Genomic DNA, 22,525 nt, shown 5'->3' on the forward strand with positions numbered 1-22,525 from the left:
CGGTTTTTGCCTCCCACAAACGCAAGAGGCGTGTGTCTACTGCCTCACTGGGGCAATCCAGGGGGGCAGTGCGAATAACTGCTCGTATATCCTGTTTTAGTTTTGTGGTCCACGCCTCTGTCCGTGATGGACGTGTGCGTTCTATTGCTGCGGCATTTTCTGAGAGATATCCAGATCGTGATAGTTGAGTGTTTAGGGGAGGGTTTGTCGATTTTGCTATGAAGCGTAATCGCTATAATATCGTGATCGCTGCCTACATTTTCATTAGTGCTGCACCATTTTGCATCAGGAATTGAGTGTGTGAATGTGAGATCCGGTGTGGTGTCCCTGCTCACACTTGTTCCCACACGAGTGGGGTGATCCGAATCAGTAAGGAGCGTGAAGCCTTCCTGCTGTGCGGGCAGCCAGAATCGGCTCACCCTGAATCCGCACGACCATCAACTGGAACCTCATGACAATATTTCCAGTGCTGAGGGACTTCTGCAAACTTTGAACATCGTGTCAATGAATATCGTACCGGCTTGTGCCATACAACTCTTCTTAGACGGCATTTCCCATGTGATAGAGGTCGACACTGGCGCGGCGTTCTCGCTCATCAGCGAAGATGCGTACCACGGTTCGTGGCCGGTTAAGCCACCGCTTCTCGGGGAAGAGAACGGCACTTTGCGAACTTGGTCGGGAGAGAGGTTGCTGCTTCTGGGTGTGGTCCTGGTCGTGAAGGCCGAAACTGCAGCGAAGACAGCCAAGCTGCCATTAAGAGTTCTTATAGGAGCGCGTTCGTGCCTGCTGGGTAGTGACAGGTTCTTACCGTTACGTATAGAGAGATGTGGCATCCCCGATGTGTACTCAACATCGTGGAAGGAAATACTCAGGAAGTACGCGATTGTATTCAAGGACACTCTGGACACTCCAGTATAACAGAATGCTCTGTTATACCCGAAAACAATGGCGGAAAACTTTGATGGATGCCGGGAATGAAGCATACCCTCTATGTTCTACTAATGAAGCATGCTCTATAAATGCTTTCAAAAGTTACTGATACCCCAAAAAGATAGCAATTGTGTACTCCATAAGAAATTATCAAATTGCCGGCGCTAAACAATTTTAGCCATATAGTGGAGAATTTAACTAATTTGCAAATACAGAAGGTGCTCATAACTAGTGAATATACGTGTCTAAACGAACAGTCACGGTCCGTCTATGCATTGCTGCGAGTTTGGTGCAGTCTAATGCTGGTAATTTTTTTATTATTGGACCTTGCATGGCTTAGGTGAACTATTTGCGCCAACCTCAACCATATGAGCATGTCCGTAAGGCATGCAGTTGCAAATATCATCTTTTAACATAGGTACCCGTAAATCTTTTATTTCAAAGTGGACTTTCTGCTGCAGAGCTGCTACCAATTCATAATAAAATTTATGAATAGGGCCAAAATCAGGGGTAGTCAATGACATTTGTGCTGCAGCGAGTCCGCCGGCGTTTGAATCCCTGTATTCAGCATCTGCTGGTTGACAACCGATTTGCGCTTTTGCGTTTGCTTTCACCATGTGTTTGTGGTTTCTCACATATACAGACTTCTTCGACAAACGTTTTGAGCATTGAAATATTGTAAGGTACTGTCATGTAAATATTGAAGCTAATATTTCATTTCATTCGATGTGGAGCAAATTATTGAATCCGCCTTAATCGAAGACGTCCCCGATCTTGAATGCCTGTGTCTGAAGTTGTCATGCTGGGGTCATGGTTTCATTTTTTATGCGCTTTATAGGCCCCCCGACGTCAACGATGATTACCTAGTCAAATTACAAATCCATATGTCAAAATACACTAAGAATAAAATACTGCTGATCGGCGATCTGAATCTTCCAGGTATGGACTGGGACCGCCTTGAATGTATCGGCTCTAAGAAACCTGTGAATTCTGTCTATAATATTATGTTCACACATGACTTGGTCGAGATTGTACGCCAACCGACTCGTGAATCCCGCAGTCGTGATTTTATATTAGATTTGGCTTTTGTACCTCGTGCTCTCAGAGACTGGACTGCATCGGTTGAGCAAGGGCTTTCTGACCATCATCTTGTGAGCATTGCTGTACCTTTTCACGCGCGCAGCGTACGCAGACAGCAACAAGTAGGTACATTCAAAGATTACACGCGCGCTGATGATGCCCTCATAATACACCACTTGGAAACGTGCCTTATAGATCTTGATGGAACGAACGCATGCGCACTTTGGACCAAATTCAAGGAAATCTGCCATTATTGTCTAGATAATTTTGTGCCTACAAAGCGCAAAAATGTTCATAAGCAAACGCCTTGGATGAATCGGGACATTATTCACCTTAAGCGCAAAATAAAACGACTGAAAAAAAAAACGCGTGCAACCTGATCTGATCTCGGAGCTTAAAGAGGCACTCGCGGGCGCAGTACGCAGATCAAAAGATTACTACTTCAAAATATCTCTCCCAACTGGTGGCCAAAATGATAAAGCCCTGCTTGATATCAGCATTTCGGTGCCATCGGGAGCCACGCTATCAACTTCGGAAACGGAAATAGGATCCTGGTCGACGTCATACTGCCACACTATAAATGCAACCTACATCGGATCATAAACCAGTGGGCGCGGCAGCGGTGCTACGATGCAGACCAACCCTTTTCTCTGCCTTCTACAGGTTTCGATCGGTTTGCTGCTTGTGCCAGCGGGTCCAAGAGTGCACACTTCTACACTGGAACTGGAACTTGTGCCGCCTATCTTCGGATCGACAACTGGTGGCCAAAATGATAAAGCCCTGCTTGATATCAGCATTTCGGTGCCATCGGGAGCCACGCTATCAACTTCGGAAACGGAAATAGGATCCTGGTCAACGTCATACTGCCACACTATAAATGCAACCTACATCGGATCATCAACCAGTGGGCGCGGCAGCGGTGCTACGATGCAGACCAACCCTTTTCTCTGCCTTCTACAGGTGAGAAAACGTTACGGAAAAGTTTACCGTAGTGACAATATTTGTCTGTTCCTGCTGCCGTGCCCACGGCCCTTGATCGATCTTGTGTACACGGTGCATGCCTTCTTTCAAACTCTTACTTTTTAGCGGGGACGTTGAAACCAATCCGGGCCCAGATGATGTATCAGAACAGCTAAACGCTATTGCAAAAGATATCCAGGAAATAAAGAAAGGTAGAGCGGCGACTAATCAAAAGCTTGATGCAATTGACAAAAAGTTTGAAAGGATTGGTATGCTTGAGACACAAGTAGCCTAGAGCAGTGAGAAAATAGCTGCACTTGAACACACCGTATCCTTTCTGGCAAAAAAGGTAGACGAACTCGAAAATAGAAGTCGCAGGTCGAACGTCATCATCTATTGTCTGGATGAACAAGAGGATGAATCCGCTGAAAGTCTCCGTGAGGTTGTGACTAAAAGCATCTTTCAAGATAAACTACAAATTGAAGTCGGAGGTATTGAGCGGATTCATCGCCTTGGGAGAAGAAAAAATGAGGAAGCAACAACCAACAGGCCAGTCATTCTCAAACTCTCGGACTATCGTGATAAGGTGAAGATCTTCAAATGCTGCTCAAAATTAAAGAATACAGGATACTCTATCAGTGATGACTTCTCACGTCCTCTCAGAGAAATGAGAAAGAAACTGTGGGACAAAACAAAGGCAAACCGCGACAGAAAGGAGAAGGTCTTCTTAACGTACGATAAAGTAAGCATCAATGGTCAGCTTTTCAAATGGGATGAGGAACTTAACGATATGGTTGAAATAGAAAAAAGTGAGAAAAAGCAAGTAGCAAAAAACGACAACGTGAGCAATCCATCAAAAAGAACACGAAGCCGCCGATAACCCTGTTAAATATAAACGCACGCAGCCTCCAAAATAAAATCGACCACTTGGAAGCTACCTTTCTCGCCTTGAATCCAGATATTGTGGTGATCACTGAGACTTGGTTGCACTTGGGCGTTCAAGATCATGAAATCGTTCCCCCGGGCTATACCATCATTCGCAAAGACAGGGAATCTAGGGGTGGGGGAGTGGCCTTGATCTTGAAAAATGACCTACCGTTCTCTAAAATGCCTGACATTCCTGGGGTAGAAGCCGTTTGGTGCAAAGTTCACCTAAAATGTAATTCTGTTAAAGTTGGCGCTGTGTACAGGCCGCCAAATGCCGAAACTGCATACCTAGATCTGCTGTTCGATTATATGTATAAATACGCATATGGCTCTATTATCATACTAGCTGGTGATTTCAACTGCCCACTTGTTAACTGGAATACTTTAAGTTCAGCTGATCAAACAAGCACTGCTTTGTTTCATATCCTGTTTACTTTGGAGCTTGTGCAAATTGTTAGTGAGCCTACTCGCGTGCAAGGAACGACCAGTTCAATACTGGACTTGGTGTTTGTTAGTAACCATTTTAACATAGACGACTGTAAAGTGGAAGTCTCAAAAGGTATTTCTGATCATGAAATGGTACTATCTACACTAAACTTGCCGAAATCGGACCGTCTGCGTGGCCCGACAAAATATGTGCGCGCATTCAATAGAGCGAATGATGCGGCTGTCATGATTTATCTCATTCATGAATTCAATAATTTTTATGATCTGTATGTCCATAGTATTACTACTGTGGACGCTTTGTGGGCACAGTTTAAAGAGCATGTGATGCACTGCATCACAACTTTTATCCCTTTGATAAAGAAGGCTACTAGCAAGCACAACCCGTGGATTACTCGAGATATAATTCACATGAAACGAAAAATTAGTAGGTTAAGGCAAAGAAATAGGCAAAGAGCAAGCTTAGAGCTAAAGGTAAACATAAGTAAGCTAACAAAAGAACTAAAGAATAAGGTACTTGAGGCTAAAAAACGATTTTGTGGCACTACACTTAACAACTTCATCAAAAATTCTCCGGAAAAGTTCTGGAGGTATATAAATAGAAAAAATGTGACTGCTACTTCACCTACACACGGAAAACAGCAAGCTGACTCATTCAACAGTTACTTCCAATCCACTTTCACTGCCGACAATAATGTCTTAGGGACATTCGCGTGTCATAGCAATGAGTCAACACAACTTTCAGGCGCTCCAGTCATAAGTGTACATGGGATTCTTTCTTTGTTATTGAACCTTAATGAAAAAAAGAGTTGCGGTCCTGATAAAATTCCGAACTGCTTTCTTAGGCGTTATGCTGAACCTATTAGCGAATACCTCTATCTAATATTTTCCAAGTCACTTGAGGACAGCTGCCTGCCAGCTGAATGGAAGGTAGAAAAAGTAGTTCCCATTCACAAATCAGGAGACGTAACGTCCCCGTCTAATTATCGGCCTATATCCGTCACATGTACCTGTTGCAAAATACTTGAGCATATTTTATTAAAATTTCTTAAAGAACACACTGAGACCAAGAACATCATTCATCATAACCAGCATGGCTCAGAGCAGGCTTGTCCACTGTTACCCAGCTCACAGAAATTTTTCATGACCTCGCGCAGGGAATCAACGACCAAAGCCAAACCGACATAATATTCCTTGATTACTCGAAAGCTTTTGATCGTGTAACGCATGCCAAACTGAACTTCAAATTAAATAAGATACTTGGCGACGGTCCCGTTACGAGGTGGATAGCCAGCTACTTATCGGAACGCCGACAATACGTACAATACAATGACCATGCCTCTGACATTGTTCAGTTATTTCTGGTGTGCCGCAGGGCTCTGTGCTTGCACCATTTTTATTTATTCTATACATAAATGACATAACATATCACGTGGATGTAAAGGTGCGTCTCTTTGCTGATGATTGCGTGCTATATCAAAAAATAAACACTCAAGCAGACCAAGAAAAGTTAAACACAGCTCTAAGCAACGTCGTACAGTGGTGTAATACATGGCAAATGGTGATCAACATGGAAAAGACGCTAGTGATGTCAGTCACAAATAAGAAAACAAAACTTAGCTTCCCTTATGGCGCAGGCAACGAAGTTCTTAATACAGTAACTGAAAAGAAATACCTTGGTGTGATTATTTCTGACGATCTCAGCTCCAAAACCCAAGTACAAAACATTACCAAAAAAGCCATGAGTAGTTTATACTTCCTTAAACGCGCCTTGCGCTTTGCAACATCAGATACGAAATTACTCGCGTATAAGGTCCTTATCCGCCCAATCTTAGAATATGCAAACGTCGTCTGGTTTCCGTATATGCAAAAAGATGTACACATGCTCGAATCAGTTCAACGAAAAGCTGTTCGCTTTATCTACCACAGATACCGGCGCACTGACTCTCCCACGGAGCTGCTTTCCCGCGCAGGCCTCGACACATTATCAAGTCGCGTAACACTTCATAGACTCAAGTTTTTATATCAAGTAACTCATAATGCATTCAACATGAATCCTGCTACTTACATTAGTTTTAACCGTTCTAGAGGCACACGTCACAAGCATGATTTTACGATTAATGAATACTTTTGTGCTAACAACACATATTATTTTTCTTTCTTTCCCCGAGCAGTAAGGGAATGGAACGCCCTAGATAAATCTATAACTGCGCAGCATTCCTTAGAGAAGTTCATGGAGCTTGCAGTCTCATCAGTTTTGTCATCAAGCCAGAATTGATGAACATCCATAGCCTGTATTGGTTTTATGTTGCTTTTTTTTTTGCTCACTCGATTATGTACCAAATGTATGATTGTATTAATGAATACTTTGATACGTGTTTGAACATATGTTTTGAAGGCCAGAGTTGGCTTTCTTCCGTTTTCTGTTTTTCATTCGATGTGATTCCGCATATGAATGCTGATTTCTTGCCTTTTAAACCTGATTGCTGGCTTTTGTTTTATTGTGTTGTTAACTTCCATCTTGTTATTTATAAATCCACTCCTGTAACAGTCCCAAGAAGGGACTAACAGTATGTTCAAATAAAAAAATAAATAAAAAATGACCCTAGCAAATTCTGGGGATTTATAAGTGACACAAAGAAACCGGTTTCTGAAGTATTAGTTGCTGATACGTTGGTAAATGATCAAAGGGCCATTGCTCACCATTTCAACGAATACTTCCACAGCGTGTTCACGGTGTCACAACCATACACACTTGATGCTGCACCTGCCTACCCCTCTGAAGCGAATTTTATTACTTATGAAGGTGTACTTTCAATGCTCCAAAATTTGAAAACTAAAACATCGTCCGGCCCCGACAATATTCCAAACATTTTTCTCCGTAAATATGCCGAATATGTTGCCAAGTTTCTTGTTATTCTGTTTCGCACCTCTTTGTTGTCAGCGAAAGTGCCAAGTGAATGGAAGACAGCCCGAATTGTGCCCATTTTTAAACAAGGTGACCGGCTCGTATTAAGAAACTACCACCCTATATCATTACTTTCGTCTTGCTGCAAGATGATGGAGCATGTTATCGCCACCCGCATTAACGAATTTTTAGAGTGTAATTCGGTGCTAACAAATCACCAACACGGTTTCCGGAAAGGTTACACTACCGTGACGCAGCTAGTATCCGTAGTTCATTCCTTTGCCTCAGTATTAGATATTAATGGTCAGATTGATGCAATCTTTCTAGATTTTAGCAAAGCGTTTGACATAGTCCCCCACAGCAGCCTAATATTAAAACTACATTCCATTCGCCTGCCGCGTATTCTTATTTCTTGGATAAGTGATTATTTGAATAACCGAAAACAATACGTTGCTCTTGGTGAACAACAATCCGGCTCTCTTCCTGTCACATCTGGTGTGCCCCAAGGAAGCGTCCTGGGGCCTTTACTGTTTTTACTGTACATTAACGATATTGCCAATGAAGTTTTGCCCGGTGTTCAGATTAGACTATATGCTGATGACTGTGTGTTATTTCGCGAAATCTCCAGTGTTCATCATCAAATAGACCTGAATAATAGCCTCACTAATATAGTGAACTGGTGCAGTCGTTGGGGAATGGCTTTCAATCCGGAGAAGACTGTTTCTCTCTGCATTACTCGTAAAAGAAATCCGATAAAACATGCACATATTCTTGGTTCATCCCCGCTTAAGGAAGTCACTTCGGTGAAGTACTTGGGTGTGACAATCACTCATGATCTGTCATGGAACGCCCACATTAACAACATCTGTTCATCTGCGTTCAGAAAACTATGTTTCCTGAGGCATAAACTTCGGAATTCCCCTCCCAATGTAAAGCTTCTTAGTTATCTATCTTTGATCAGGCCAAAACTCGAATACGCGTGTGTAGTCTGGGATCCGCATACGGCATCCAACATAAAGAAGATTGAAAAAATACAAAGGAAGGCAGTTAGGTTTGTGTTCTCTAAATTTTCCAAATTTGATTCACCCTCCGAAATAATGCAATTTCATGGTATTCCCCGCCTTGAGTGTCGTCGACAAGGTACTCGTTTAGATTTTCTTTCCCTCTTGCTCAACCGTAAGTTGGGACTTGACCCGTCATTATATCTTTTCCTTCAGCCCGCAAGAAGCACACGCCCCTATCACACCAGCCTGTTAGCACCATATTTCGCTCGCACAAATCTGTTAAAATTTTCTTTTTTTCCGCGCACAATAGCGGACTGGAACTCTCTGCCCCACACGGACCAACACTGACATATTTGACATCAGCCATGCTGTGTAATTGTATGCATGTTTCTTTTCATTTCTTTTTTTTCGCCATGTGACTTTTTTTTGCCATGTGATTTTTCTGATTTACTCAGTCTGTACAGTGCCCGTCCTGCTTGGACCTAACCATGGTCTGCAGTATGTACATAAATAAAATAAATTATAGTCTTGCCATCGCTCGCATCGAGAAGTTAGGGCCGCCGTAAAAAATCCAAAGCGTAACGCTGCTGACGATACCAAAAACGACAGTAAGCCTACCGAGAGGTGGTCTACGGGTATATTTATTTTTGTAGAGAACTTTGGTAGCATATACAATATAGTGTTCATAAGCTCTTTACGACTGAAAAATGCTTTCGTCCGGAACCGCTGGACATGATGGCTTCTAGAAGTGTTTGGGTGGATAGTGCCTGGATAAAGTAGGAAGTATAATGAAGGACAGATCAGAGCCTAGGAAGCTGGAGGTTGCTAGATTGGTTGTGACGGCTCGTTTGCAGGTTGCAGACCAATGTCGACCGTAGGGTGTCCAGATGTTCACCCAGAAGAGGTATCTTCCAGATCCGGAAGACACGCAGAATGTGAACGCGTAAATATTTGGTTCGGTGTGGTTCATGGGGGTTTAATGTACCAAGTAAGTGGTTTAATGAAAGATGATAAATGGAACGAAAAGATTTCTGCCAGCCTCGGCATCTGCTATTGCTGCGGAAAGCAGGCTATGAGGGACGCCGTAGTGAAGGGCTCCGGAATGATGTCGACCACGTGGGGCTTTTCGATGTGCGCTGACATCGCATGGTACACGGGCGTCTGGAATTTCCCCTCTACACTGTAAAAAAAAATGCTCCTGAGTACAGAGAAACCCGCTGGTAATGCGTTGCCGGAGGGTTTTCCGCAACATGAATACAGCGACTCCGTCCGACGGTTGTCACATTCTTGGTAACGGAAAGTTACGCTATGCTATGAACGAGAATGAAATCGTTTCTTTGCAACGAATGCTTCTGTTGTGTTCTTATTAAAGGTCCCGTAATGTGTATGCATACTTCCTCCGTTCACTTGGAAGTCATCTGATCTAGAACGGAAATAATCTGCATTGTAATTATGTACTATCGAGAGCAAAAATAATAGACCCCTGCCAGCGCGTGCCAATCTGTGCCAAACTGCATGCGAGCGCCGCTTGACGAAGCGCTCCTAGTGCCGAGACCAGCGCAGTGGCGTGCGCCCATCTCGAGGGGCGCTACGCATTGCGTGCCACTGTGCTCGTCTCAGCATCTGGAGTGCTTCGTCAAGCGGCGCTTGCATGCAGTTTGGCACAGATCGGCACGCGCTGGCAGGGGTCTGTTATTTTTGCTCTCGATAATACTTTCAGTAGTACATGCACATGCATCTGTGTATAGCTTCTGCCCAGAACGTTCACTGCAGATATAGCAGTCCAGAGGCCGAGGAAATAAGTATTATGTACAAGACTTTCATGCATTTTATGTATTGCACACGTACAAAGAATGCAACTTAGAATGAAAGAGTGGCAAGTGTTTGGTTGAGTACAAGTACATACGTTTTATTTTCATGACAAATTGCACACATTGTACCTCTAAACATTGCTGTCGGATCCATCTGAAAAGATAAAAAAATCCTCATTTAGTAGCCACACAACACCTATTATAAATTTCACAAATACATTTGAACCATCCGCTATTGAACAATCGGCTTTCGTAGAAGCTTGTAAAAGCGATTTACTGAGAACCAAACCAATATGATTCATTGCCTAAAATTCATTTCTCATAACAGTAAACAGCAAAAACCACAGGGCCAGGAAGAAGCAGACAAAATGTGCTTACTCGGACACCACTGTGTGCATGAAAGTCTTTACGGTTGTCTACAATTTTGTGCAAATAGAAAGTAGCTAAGGATGGGTGCCAAATACAATTCAATGCAGATGCCTTTCATTACATAGTACTCAATGCACAACTTAGTGAGCAAGGAACATTGGTAACATCTGAAAAAGGCCAGACACTTGTCCACAAGCATGATGATGATTGTGATTTTTGATGGCGCGAGGGAATCTGAGGACAAAGAGCACCATGGCACAAGGTATTTTCTTCATCTCAAGGTGGGGCAATGAACCATTTGGCAGGCATTTCACCCTAAAGAAGACGAGCACTAGGTGAGGAGAAAGCTTGTACCCATTGGATTGGTGGTTACACAGCACTTGCCCACAAGCAATCAGGAAGCATACTTCCCCGAAACGTTATGCTTTCAGTCATAGTTTCCATTATCTCAGCATCTGCACGAAAATGTACTAATCTATGATGTCAGTGAAAATGCAGCCACAGGTGCTGGTTGCAGCTCACTAAGGTATTCAAATATCTCTGCAGTGCGCCTCACGAGGAACAGATGCTTAAGTTTCCACAAAGGGCTCCTTGCAGAAATTTAACCGAAGGCCGCTGCCATGTTAACCTTTTCAAAATGATGGCCCAGAAAGACAAAGTGTAGTCATGTGTCTGATGTAGAAAAAGGATGAAGGCATGAATCTTTCAGCTTCTTCAACAGCTCTGATGTGTTTGTAACTGGTATCGCTTGGTTTGGTTATTAGGGTTTAACGTCCCAAAGCAACTCACCCTATGAGGGACGCCGTGTTGAAGGGCTCTGGAAATTTCGACCACCTGGGGTTTTTTACCGTGCACTGACATCGCACAGCACACGGGCCCCTAGAATTTCTCCTCCATCGAAACTTGGCCGCCGCGGCCGGGATCGAACCCGCGCCTTTCGGGTCAGCAGCCGAGCGCCATAACCACTGAGCCACCACGGCAGGGTTGTTGCTGGTATTGCTTCGCACAGCTTCAGGCTTCTCTTTGACATTTCGTGAAATCATTCCATATCTGTGAAAGATCTCGCTCGCAAACATTTTGGTTCTAATGAAGGAGCAAAAAAGACCCATGTCCTAGGCCTATTTTTGTGACACCAAAGGAAGGCTCGCTTTTATGGTCATTATTACGAAGAGGTCCATGTGGCAACAAACTTTGAAACAATTTCTGCAAGGGCTGAGTGTTCTGAAGCCTAAGAATTTCTCATGAGGCGCCCTGTAGATTGAGTGCTCTGAAGCCTAAGAATCTCTCATAAGGTGCGCTGTAGATGCATCAGAACACCTAAGTAAGCTGTTACTGAGTCCTGTAAGTGCTATGTCATTTGACATTAAGGGTATGTACTTTTCCTCGACACATGCAGTGATGATGTATATGTCGAGCGAAAGCATAAAAGACTTTGAAGAGTTGCGCTTCCAGATTGCTTGCGGAGGAAAGCACAAGAGTCTGGCCATGCTCAGCTGTTACCTTTGCTTCTTTTTTGTTGAGTTCTGCAGTGAGTACTACGTAATGAGAGAAGGTATCTGCATCGACTCATGTTTAACATCTGTCTGTGCGACCTCCATCTTGCACAACACGACAGGCAACTCCATAATGCCCTTCATGCACCGAGTGTCAGTGTGTTCTGTCAGCTTCCTGGTCCTGTGTTTCCTATTCTTAAAGTTATTACTGCCTTCATTCTCCACTCCATGAAGCCTGAATGTGCTACACTGGGTTGGTCCACACGTCATGCAGTAACCTGGCCATTTTTTTTCATACATCGGAGGCACTCAGGTCGCAAGCCATGCTTACTATATTCAGCAGACAAGCGTACATGTGAGACATATCATTTATAACCAATTTTAACAGTGGTATTTCGTGCAAGAATATCTAAATGCTACTCAATTTTTGCTCAAATTTTCAGATACACACTCTTATTCAGATTAAAAACATAATTTGGCTACTGTGCTCTCGTGATGCCACGTCTTGAGTTTGCATCAGTAGCTTAGAATAGTGCCTCTGTTACCTCTGGCGATGAAATCGAAAATGTTCAGCAGAAGATTGTAAGCATTCTTTGTGATAGATATATTGAGCGCTGTCGTTTCTAAGACTACGACTTTCTTCTAGCATACCTTGGTTTGTTTTTGTTTTGTTTTGTTTATGGGGTTTAACGTCCCAAAGCGACTGAGGCTATGAGAGACGCCGTAGTGAAGGGCTCCGGAAATTTCGACCACCTGGGGTTCTTTAACGTGCCCTGACATCGCACTGTACACGGGCCTCAAGAATTTCTCCTCCAAAGAAATTCCAGCCGCCGGGGCCGGGATCGAACCCGCAGCAGACCTTGGTATGTCTACCCTTTATGACATGGATTTTCTACATAAAGTTGTGCTCGGCTCTATTGACTGTGAGCCGTTATTGATGTCACTGCGATTTCGTGTGCCTCAGGGAAAAACCACCAAATGCTATGATAGATTTTATCCTGACATGCATGCCATTTCACCAATGACTCATTTGCAAATAACACAATTCAACTTTTTATGACACAGAAATATTTGCATAATTTGCTGTTTTCATTGTTTACTCATTATGCTTGTTTTTCTTTACTATTATTATCATCGTATTTGTGACCATTTTTCTGTATTATGTCTGTTCACGACATGGTGTTTGTATTGACTTAGTGTGCACTCGTTTAGGCCAATTGGCTGTTCAGGCACATTTAAAATCAAATATTTGCCTATCTAAGCAGAAGCACAGCACCAAGGTACTCACCAACTGTTTGAAGCACTGTGCGCAAGTTCTCCTGCCGACATGAATACAGGTACTTTGGAATGCACACTGTCCAAGTCTTCATCATGCCATGCCGCTCTGACTCCCTGGTAGCAAAATTTTCCACTAAAAAAAAGAGCAATTTTGTTTATGTTAGACTAGTAATATTAAATTTTACTATATACTAGGTACTTCTCATCATTCTACCCCAGACTAAACCATACACCAGTGATCATCATGTTTTAATTTTGTTGTATATGATCACAAAATGTGGTGTAATTAACATGTTAGAAATTCTGGTCAAAATAAATCTGACAAAGTATTGTTTAAAAAAATCTGGGCACAAGGAAGAAGGAAGCTAGCCAGATAGCCTGGGCGAATGTTTTCAGTTTCATGCAAGCATCAGTACCCTTGCACACAAAATGTACAATTTAGTGGGTTTACCCTTCCAGAATAGAATTTCATGCTGCAACCATCTAGCTATGCGAAAAAAAATTTTTAACTTCCATTCCAGAGAAAGGAAAGAAAATTCCTCTGGTTTTTCTTCACAAGCCTCTGCAAGTATACAATTCAGTGAATCTACTCTGCAAGTACGTGAACCTACCAGCACGAGACAATGACTAGAAAGGAGACAAAACAGGCGCTGACTCGCAACTGAAGTTTATTGAAGTAAACAGGGAGTACATAGAAAAGCCAAATAACACCACAAACCACACAGTTACAGATATGCTATACCACAACATGAGTAAAAGATCGCTCTTAACTTTCCTCTCATCTAGATAGTCCAACTCGTTGCATATTAACACGATGGACAGCACACTCACAGATTTGTCACCGAGTCATAAGATGTGTCTAGCCTCGATAATTTTCCGGTTAATCTGCTCCGAATGTATCGCCAAAATGAGTGCTGCCAAAAGGAATGGCTAGCAGCCTTCACATTCCTTGCGATGTACAGATAAGTTAGAACCCCTACCAATATCCAAATATCTCTTGTGCTCCCGTAGTCTTACATTCACACACTTTCGAGTTTGACCAACATAAACCCAACCCCAAGATAACAGTATCCGATGCACCACATACATTTTACAAGGCACATATGCTTTTCCAGGACCAAATTCACAAAATTATTCTTAACAATTTTACAGTTTGTAGAGAACTTATTAGGGGCCAAGAGCACCATTTCTGCGTCATACCTTCTGACCACATTTTTCAAATTGTGCGACAATCTACGTATGTACAGTAACACAGTCGATCTTTTGGTATCTCGATGGCTGGCCCCGGCCGTATCCTGCCAATCCCTGTGAAGGGGTTTTAGCTTTAACATGCTGAAGGGAAGAATGGTGCAGCATCAAGTAATAAGGACAGCAGGACAACAAGCACACGCACAAGTGCCAACCTTGGAGTGTGTACAGAATCCAAGAGCACGAGCTTGACAATCAGCACTGACAGTCAAGGAAATGAGAAAACACTGATTTGAACATTCAAGATTGAATGAGCCCGATCCTTGACTGCCAACGCTGAATGTCAAGCACACGCTCTTGGATTCTGTATCTGCTCCAAGGTTGGCACTAATGCGTGTGTGCTCTCCTGCTGTCCTCGTTACATGATGCTATGCCATTCTTACCTTTTGCATGTCTGACCAACTTCATCAATCTTATATGCTCAGCTTTAACAATTTATCACAAACTCCTGCATGGTTGGGGAATAATGCTTTCATAAGCCTTAAAATCTGCTCATGGAGATCACTTGTCATGCTGTGAAAGCATCACTTCATCAATACCGAGCCTAGCCTAGATGACGCAATGCTATCTTTCACTAGCTTAGAATGATTCGGCCAATAGTCAAGTAGCTGCTTGACCCTCCTGGGTGAATATCGGCAGCATACATGGCATGTGCAGAACATCAAGGTGAAGCCCAGAAACCGCAGCTCTTTTTGATGGGACATTTCCTCTAAGGAAATGCTAAGTTAAAGAAAGGCCTTGCTCCTTAAACAACTTGGCAATATGCACAGGTCCCACACTATCGCAACCTTTTGTAAAAGACCAGAAAATCAGACGCAGTGAAAGATTTTCCCCCAGCCAATGCAAGTTCTTGGCAATCACTCCATCCACCCTGCTTAAGAGAATATTACTTAGCACAGAGGCATTCAATCGATACATATACTAGACTTTTGAACATATGCCGCACAGCCATACTCCAGAAACATGCTCTTCAAATAAAAGGAGGTACGTCCAAAAAAAAGACTATTACGCACCTGCTCCTAAACACAAGCTCATCATTGTGCTCCGATATACACATTCACAAGCTTTTCATAAGGGCCTCATACGGGATGGAATAAAATAATTCTACATCGACACTAACCACCAGACAATCTGCTGGATTGCGATTCTTCAGATACTCAACCACGCTGCGAATTGAGTACAAGATACGGATCTTCAAGATGCGAAGTAGACAAATGCTTTTGCAAATAACCAGACAAAATTTTTCAAGAACCCTTTTCTGAAATTTATCTGAAGAGCATGCTAGTGAATAGCATTTATTTTAAGAGCATGGTTGTAGAGTACTGCAGTGTGGTATGTGTTCAAAAATCTGGTATATGTAGTGGTTCGAAGATGGGCCTTGTGCTAAGAGATATTTTAAGTAGGGTGTATAGAATGATTGTCAAGGACTTGCATGGACTGGGGGAAAAAATCTATTGCTATGTTGATGATTTTCTGGTCTTTTACAAAGGTTCTGATAATTTGGGATGTGAACATATTCTTAGGTTTACCTTGGAGCAAATGTCGCCACAAAAAGAGCTGCGGTTTCTGGACCTTACCTTGATAAGTTGATCTGCACACACCATGTGTGCTGGTGATATTCACCCAGGAGTGTTAAGCTGCTACTTGGACACAGGTTGGCTATTACAAGCTAGTGAAAGATAGCATTGGACTGTCAAGCCTGGGCTCAGAATTGATGAAGTCATGCTTTCTTAGCATGACGACTAATTTCCAAGAGCACATTTTAGGTTAATGAACGCAGGATTTCCTAACCATGTTATTGCAAGAGCATACAATAAATTTTTAAAGAAGCCGAAAGGTTTTCACGGCGACCGGCGCAATCAGGCCGGGGCCAGCCAGCGAGATGCCAAAATACCGGTTGTGTTACCGTACGCACATAGATTGTCGTACAAATTGAAAAATGCGGCCAGAAGGTATGATGGAAAAGCGATTTTCTTGGCCCCTAATAAGTTGTTTAAAATATGTAAAATTGTTAAGAATAATTCTGTGAATGTGGCTAGAGAAAAGTACACATGTGGTGTGAAATGTATATGTACCTTGTAAAATGAACATGGTATCAGACACTCTATCTTGTGGTCGGGTCTATATAGGTCAAACTGGAAAGTGTATCAATATAAGATTACAGGAGCACAAGAGGGTAGGGGTTCTAACTTTTCTGTATATTGCAAGGGATTTGAAGGCTCCTACCCTTTCCTTTTGGCAGCACACATTTTGGCAGTAAATTCAGAGAAGATTAAATGGTAGATTATTGAGGCTAGACACACCTTACGACTCGGTGACTAATGTGCAAGTGTGTTGTCTATCGCACTAACACGCAATGAGCTGGACTATCTCGATCAGGGGAATGTTCAGGGCCACTGACCCATGTTGTCATGTATGCTTATCTGTAATTGTGTGGTTTGTGGTGTTGCTTGGCTTCTTCATGTATTCCCTATTCACTTCAATAAACTATGGCCGCGACTCAGCGACTGTCTTGTCTCTTGTCTCGTCTTTCGCACTGGTAGATTCGCCATGATGTCTCACCTCTGCAGAAATCCAACACGACATTTTCCTCTTCACACTTGAGGTTCAGTGCATAATAAAGCCAACACCAGTCATCCGCAAGAAAAGTTCATGGCTCCATTAACACCGCCTCCTGCTTACAAGACACAGTGCGGCATTCATTGTAGATTCTACCTGCAACACAGAAAGCAAAGTTTTAGTTTGAGTGGACTAGACTAGGAAAGCAGCACAAAATATCTACAGCCAAACGGCCGAGCTGAAAGAAATAGATGGTAGCATAATAGTGAATATACTGATACAGTTTTGTGTAACATCTTCTATTCATATAAAATGTACACTTTTTTTTTCTTATGCTGACGCCTGGGCACACTATTTTGTGCACTTATTGCATGGGCCCGAACTAGCAGCTTGCTAAGGGCCCAGATGCTTTTATCACCCTGTTTGAATAACCTTCATCCAAAGTGAATAAACTGATACTGATATTGCATGCAAGATATATGCATGATATATTGTGATATTCAACACTGCTACCATTGGCTTAGCCAACTATTTATGCATAACAAAAAATGCAGTATCACATAAATACTGATACAGTACTATTAGTGTTAACATTAGCAGTGCAGGTTCAATGAAAAAAAAGGGGCCTAGTGTTAGCTGCCATTCCCACAGCAGGCTTGTGACCAATCGCCAGTTTAAAGGAAAAAGGAATGACTGAAAAGGGAGAGAGCCAGTAGGAAGGAAGACAGGCATAAAAAAAACATAAAAGGACATAGGATACAATAGGCAGGCAAAGCTATTTAGACAGCAACCACAAAAGAAACATTAACACCCAAGTAAAGATGTACAAGACCAACCAGACCATTGTGCACAGTGGATAACTTGTTAACCTCATTTAGCCCAAAATATATTTTCATATATACTTGTGCTATAAAGTGATTACATTCATTAATAGCATAACTGACCGACTGAAACCAAAACAGGGATGAAGGGCGGTGAATGAGCCCTAGGCGTGATGCTTTTGCCTTCCTAGTGGGACACAGAAGGATCATTCAGTCGAACATCGGGTCTCTGAGATTAATATGTAGTTTAATATTAGCGGAAAAATAGAAGTAGTAACAACAAAGCAAGCAATGTAGCTGAACATTGTTCTATGCACATGAGAAAAAAAAGCATTATGAATAACCAAGTATGCAATGTTTGTAGCTGCACATTTCTTCACACACGTGTCTAAAACATATGCGCATGATTTGCCACAAGATAGAGTCTCGTTTAGATAGGGTACCTGCTATGGCAGTAGTGCACAATCAGGCTGGAATGAAATGCAAACAGAGCCTATGAACAAGACAAAATATTTCACCTGTGTGATTTCAGCTTGAGTATGCAGCTAGCCTGATTCCTGTTTCTGGTTAAGAGATTTAACTAATACACATATGTGAACCATTTCTAAATGTATACCTCGCTGCAAAGTAGAAAAGGCTGTCACTTCCAACACCAAGCAGATATGTGAAACCTGTAAGAACTCCTTGAAGGCAAGAGTCTGGAGACAAGCTTCTAGACCCACTCTGAAGGATGTAGATTTGGTGTTTAGTGTGGCATATAATTACTTCTGCATTAATAGCGAGCATGTAAGGCCAATACAAGGTGCTTCTGAATTTGGTCGCCTAAAATTTGCTTGGGAGAACGCAAAATAATGGTAAAGAGCAATCTATAGACACAATATTGCATGCTGAATAAACAACAATAAAAAAAGAAGGCAATGCTCTGGAAGCACCTTCAGTCATTCAAGACAAAAATGATGAGGCATGCTGATGCTGCTGCTTGAACAATAGAAAAAAGCGACTACTGCTTACTTACAATAAACGCTTTCTCTGAGCAAGCAATGAAAGAGAGCTGTAACTCATGAAACCTCACGTCATTCTTTTTACAAAAAAGGAATTTAAAAGGTTGCAATGCAAGAATCCCTGCCATAATAGTATTCTCCTCACACTTGGGTTACACAAGCCAAGGCTTTTAACAGCATGGGTTTTTGCATGTGTTCATTCTGAAGCATTACCCGGTTGAAGCGACACAAAATATTTACTTCCCCATGAACCTGTGCGTGTAGCATAATCACAGAAAATATTTTTTACACTGGACAGAAATACAACAGCATAGTGGCGTAACTGACACACAACAGGCTTCGGGGGACAGTGCAAGACAATGATCTGAAATCCTACACAACAGACCTGCGACATTACAATGGCTAAATCCTTGATAGTAGTATTTAACAGCCATCTAAATGCTCGTGCGCAACAGGTGGGAGCACTATACTGCGAAGCAACAGTAAACCTTTGCACTAGTCTAAACAAAAGTGCGCCTCATTGCGACTTCCACTAAACTTTTTTGCTCCCAGTGCAACAAAGGAAGTACACAGGGGGCTCGAATGGCAACGATACGATGTGTTAGGCTATCATGTCATCATCTTAACATAAACAATGCATGTGGTCTCTGTTCCGGACTGCCAATCAGCCTCGAGAAGACAAAGATGCTTATAAAAAAAACAAAGCAACAAGCTCTCAAACCTCACAGTGAACATAGAAGTAGTAGAACCATGTAACCTAGCCTATAGTTCGAAGCTAAGCAGCAGAAGAAAATATGTTCAGGCCAGGACTGAGCAAACAGAAAATCATGGAGGAAACCTAAAAGCAGCAATAAGCAATGAGAGTGGAGTTGCCTTGATGTTCATTGTCAATACCTACTGCTCAAAGTAAAGGAAACCAGGGTATAAGAAATACAGCATTTCATATTATGCTTTGAGCAAATGCAGTGAGAATGAAACAGACTAGAGACTTGTCTTAGAACATTTTCACTCTTTACTTTGCACCAGAGGAAAATAAATTTGTGTGCAGTTCACCTACTGCTTGGCACTGTCCTGGAAGGAATGAATCCAGGTCTCGAAAAGTCTACAGAGAGAATACTGATGCTGCATGTGCATTTTTCTCTAGACTCCCTCGTTTATTCCTTCCCTTAGGTTCAGGAGCCCACCGAGACACAGTTACTGCCCCATTTCCTTTCCTCAAAAACCAATTTTAATTTCATTTCTCTCAACTGTTTTGAAATGTGTATAAGTTACCAATTTTTTTAGTGCCTAATTACATACTGTAATTTTTGCAAGGAATATGAGATTGATGGACAGGAAAAAAAAGTCTGGAATGGTAACTTAGGTACCTTTGCACCTGGACAAACAGCTGACCCACTGGGCGTCCCCAAGGGCTCTGCTGCGAGGCGTCCCTAGCAACAGTAGCCGGTTGTCCAGATCCAAAGGAACCACGCGAATGATTACCGAAAAGTTTAAGGACAGGAGATGCATGAACACAAAACAGCTTTTCAGGACTGTTGCAGTGGGATGAACGGTTCCAAATCTCGACTATACCTGGTAATAAATAAATTATCAGAAGACCATCTCGAGCGCAGAATGATCTCAAAGCACATTCGACACGCACTACCAACATGGACAGCCTGTGCTTAATTGAATCCAAAAGTTTACGCTGATCGACCAATGTTACTTCAAATAGAGACAGAAAGCGCATGCACGTTGTGCTGATGTTACCGTGAACATAACATGCGACGAGACACAGGATTACTATAGAAACAAAAAACCGCTTTCAAAATCTGAGAACAAATTGCTCACCTTCTCACAAGTTCAGCAAACCGGAGACGATGCCGTGTGGCTGCCGCCAGTCACTCGCGATGCACAGAAACAATAAAAATGCAATTCCGCTGACTTTCCTTGAGCAATTTTCAGTCGATTAAACTTCAAACTGTTCGTACCGACCACCGTTCACCTCACCAAGCATGTGTGCACGGAGGAAGCAAAATTTACGCGGGCAAGTCAGCCGCGCAAAACGCCGAGCACGATGCCATTTGCAGAGCTATGGCATAGGCTATGGTGGCTAGCAGAGTTGCACGGGAAATTCATAGCGTCATTCGCGTATTCGCATCCATGCTTACATCGCTGACGCCGCAAAAGCGCACCACCTTGAAAACATATCAGATGTATTTAATTTTACCGTAGCTTTTTTAGCTGACAATTTGAATGGTTTTACATATTAAAATTTTCTTTTCGTTTCATGAGCGTTGTTACCACAAGAGCGCAGTGCATGCAGCTTGGCCGTGACGAGTCGAAGCGCTAGCCAAGCCCGCAGTCGGAACCATGTGCGGATTGTGTGTGGTGTTGAGTGAACAGGTGCTTTAGAACGGTTTTTGTTCTTCCGTGTTCGCTGCGTGCGTCCTGCGCGCTGTATTGTCGTTACGGTGTGTGTATGTGTGCGGCCCGTACGCCGCATTGGAGTGTACAACCGCTTGCTGTCCCATGCGGCATCGATGCATAGTAAAACGACCGTGCAGAATGTGCGTTACAATGCCAGTGGCCCTGCACGAAAGAGGAGACTTGAAGCCGGCGGAAAAGCTGCTCACCCTCGTGGGACTGCAAGAATCTGGCGAGGAACAGTCGACACACGTTTCGGTGGATGATTGCGTTTATCAAGCTAAAAAATTCAGCACTGGCCAATAGCACTGATGAGCTGCTGCTGCATCATGATAAACACCTGTCTAAAGTTTATTACAAGCTTGTTGGATGTGAACGTGGCCTTGAGTGGTATTCGTCGAGCAGCGGCCCTCAGGAGGTGGAACCAGTCGATACCTGAAGACGATTACTGTTTGCCCGCGCCCTGGCGCCTCGCTTCCAACCGCATGCGTTGGCGTTATTTATATCTGAATTTCACACGTAGTTGAACTTTCGCAAATATTACAGCCGCATCTTTCAAACGTGCCGTGTGAAAGGACCCTTTTTCATATTTTTTTGATGGGAGGGGGTGGGGGAATGAGCGGCTGCTCAAATGTCATTCTTTATAATTTTGAGCTTATTTTCCATCTATGTGCCAGGTTGGCCCATTCTTGCCTCTTGGTTGCATGTAAGCAATGCATTTATTGGGCATAAATTTCTTTGCTGTTGTATTGGCACAGGGTTAATGATTCTCATTGTATTGTGGTGACACATCATTGTATGCACTCCTTGCAGAATGTCTAAGGGGGTAATAAATTACTGAGCAGAGAGTATACCTTGTGATAAATGCGAGGAACATTACTGATTTACTTCACACTTGGCATGTTCCATTGTCGTTAGTGGTTACGTATGCCTTGCCTGCTGCTTTCCAGCTGCTCCACTTTGCAGCTTTTTTCTGTCCACTATTTACTGGTCAACATGGTAAAATAAACTGAACATAATGCATGCTTGCTGAGACTTAGCTTAGACTACAATTCATTTATTTACTCTCAGGGCCTATCAGCGCCAGATAGAGGAGTGGGTGGCTAACAAAAATACATGTGTAATAGGCAGATTAGTTAAGGTGATTATACACAGCATACTATACTTGAAGGCGTCGGATGCAGTGATGGACATGACGAAGGCAGAGAAGATGTGACAGTTGGAAACGTAGAAAAGTAGAGATCTGAGTGAGCTTACACATGACTTAAGGTGAACACTAGGAAAAA

General features: G+C 42.8%; 1 long non-coding RNA gene across 1 annotated transcript; it reads right to left on the reverse strand.

The window, feature by feature from the left end:
- Positions 1–9,962: 9,962 nt before the first annotated feature.
- On the reverse strand, positions 9,963–21,806 carry LOC149346492 (uncharacterized). Its single transcript, XR_016292084.1, has 4 exons — positions 20,664–21,806; positions 17,015–17,167; positions 13,215–13,337; positions 9,963–10,218 (listed from the first exon to the last, which is right to left on the reverse strand). It is a non-coding gene; the product is annotated as an uncharacterized LOC149346492 (long non-coding RNA).
- Between the last annotated feature and the right edge of the window lie 719 nt (positions 21,807–22,525).

This window comes from Amblyomma mixtum, chromosome 4 (assembly GCF_055824585.1).
Source record: "Amblyomma mixtum isolate Tamu chromosome 4, ASM5582458v1, whole genome shotgun sequence".
Taxonomy (NCBI): domain Eukaryota; kingdom Metazoa; phylum Arthropoda; class Arachnida; order Ixodida; family Ixodidae; genus Amblyomma; species Amblyomma mixtum.